This window comes from Octopus bimaculoides, chromosome 4, assembly GCF_001194135.2.
Source record: "Octopus bimaculoides isolate UCB-OBI-ISO-001 chromosome 4, ASM119413v2, whole genome shotgun sequence".
In the NCBI taxonomy this organism is placed as follows: Eukaryota; Metazoa; Mollusca; class Cephalopoda; order Octopoda; family Octopodidae; genus Octopus; species Octopus bimaculoides.
The window spans coordinates 83629526-83632250 of record NC_068984.1 but is presented as its reverse complement, the minus strand read 5'-3'; positions in this window follow the sequence as shown (position 1 = coordinate 83632250).

Below are 2725 nucleotides of genomic sequence, written 5' to 3'. Positions count from 1 at the left end.
TCTTCGTTCTGGCGCGCCAAATACCGGAAATAATTCTGCAGAAAATAATTCTCAGCGGTGAATTATGCCGGTTAAAGAACATGGTTATTTAAATTTAAATAATAAGGGTGAAAAATTGAATATTAATATAATTAATATCAATTTAAAACCAGTGGGCTAACATATTGAAAAAATCTGAAGATTCAGAAAAATTATATTACATACATATGTTAAATTATATTACAATATATGTTAAACTGTCGTATTTCCAAATTTGGCCAATTGCTTTTCTTTCAATATTTATTTTATCTTGCAATAACCGGTTCTTTTAGTTAAACTATCGTATCTCCAGCTGCTTCACATGCCAAGATATCAAAAATTGTCAAAGTGTAGTACAGCAGATTTACTATGGAATGGGGGAAGCTATTTTTTCGTTTTCTGAAAAAGCAACGCTTTGGACTTACGACACTTTTGCATAATAGCAACGATATATATTCTCTACTTCATGTATTGAGTTCATTTTATTCCATTTGTAAAATCATATATACATTCACACACATACACTCACATATCTATATACGCTTATATTTAGATTAATGACAACCTGACTGTTTGATACTCGATGAATCAATTAACAGGTCTATGAATCAATAAACCAGTAACGTCCGTCTGTCTGCCTACTTTAATATATATATATATATATATATATATATATATGTGTGTGTTACATATAGATATAATATAATATAAAATTATATATATACAGGGTGCGGTGAATATATTGTTGTCTAAATTACGCAAAAATGAAAATAACACTGACATATCCTTTTAACAGATGTATTTACTAAAATTACATAAAAATATCTTGAAATGCTAAAGAGTAAATTTATTCAATAAAATCACCATTGGCTTCAACCAGACGACTTCGGAATCTCCTGTAACTCTTCTGGACGGTCTCGTTGTTTAAGCTGGTGAATACTGCCATAATCTTTGCCTTCGGTTCATCTTAGGTGTTACAAAGAGTTTTGTTGGTCTCTCGCTCAACTGCGCCCTACTCATGATAATCAAGGGGGTTGCAATTTGGGGAGTTAGGTGGCCAGATGTTAGGGATGATGTGGTCACAGAAATTGTCTGACAGCCATGACTGGGTTCTCCTGCTTGTGTGGCATGGTGTAGAGTCCTGTTACCAGACATAGGGTCTTCCAGCAGCCACCCTCTTCACCCAGGACAGCACTACATCTTCCAGGAACTTGATGTAGGTCTCCCCATTGAGTCTGAGACTGTGTGAGAAGGTGAATGGAGGAATAACGTAGCCATTACTAGTAATCACCTCAGACAACATGATGCTGACTGGATGTTTGATTTTTATCACTCTCGGTACATGTCCTCAGATTGCACTGCTCTCATATTGACACCCAAACACTCTGAAATGTTCGTACTGGAGTTTCCGGCGCGAATGCCAAACAATACAGCATGTCGTTTCCAAATTTCTGGCAGAGTGAATTGCGTCATGGTGCTGTTTTTCTCATAGACGGTGCCTACTATACTGTGCAGTTGACAAACTCAAAAACAAACAATGCGCATGCGTGAAATAAGAAATATAAAATGGCAGCCATTTACCCATCGCACCCTGTGTGTGTGTGCGTGTGTGTGCGTGTGTGTGTGTGTGTATGTATTTGTGTATGGTGTGTGTCGTGTGTATGTGTGTATGTACGTGCGTGCAGGACTATGTTGGTGTACGTGTCTGTTCATATGTCTCTCCCTGTGTATGTACCATCACTGCCCGGTAACAATGTTCGCTCTATGAATCAATGATTTTTAGGTTAAAACATCCATTCAGCAAGTAAATAGACTAAAAAATCAATAACAGTGTACTATATTGATTATAGAACGTTGGTGAAGGAATAATTGTGGATTACGTCAATCAATTGCTCAAGGTCAGAATCGGAATATGGAATGTAGCCGCAATGGATCGAATCGCAAAGTCTTCTTTATCTATGGCAGTTGTCTCTTCTCATTGGATTACAATTCTGGAATGATCTTTATTTATTGATCTGCATATAATGCATATATATATGTGTGTGTATGTATATATGTATGTATATGTATATAGGTATGTATATGTATATATATATATATGTGTATGTATATAGATATACATAGTTTATATATATATATATATAAACTTACTTGGAAATAGATGTGTGGCGTTCAATCATATAATAATATAATATATACATACATATATGTACATACATGCATAAGTATGCATATATATATATATATTTATATATATATATATATAAACTTACTTGGAAATAGATGTGTGGCGTTCAATCATATAATAATATAATATATACATACATATATGTACATACATGCATAAGTATGCATATATATATATGCATATATGGGTACAGGATGTCACAAAACGTAAACAACATGAAATACGAAGACAAACAGGTATGCGAACAACGAGAGAAATAAATGGAAAACAATACAAGTAACATAAAGAATCAGTTGTAGATAAACAACCGACAACTGATGAAGGATCGTTCTTTATGTTACTTGTCTTGCTTTCCATTTGTTTCTCTCGTTGTTCGCATACATTTTTGTCTTCGTATTTCATGTTGTTTACGTTTTCTGACGTCCTGTACCCATATATGCATATATATGTACGAACATATATGTATGTATAAATGCATATATATATATATATATATATATATATATATATATATATATA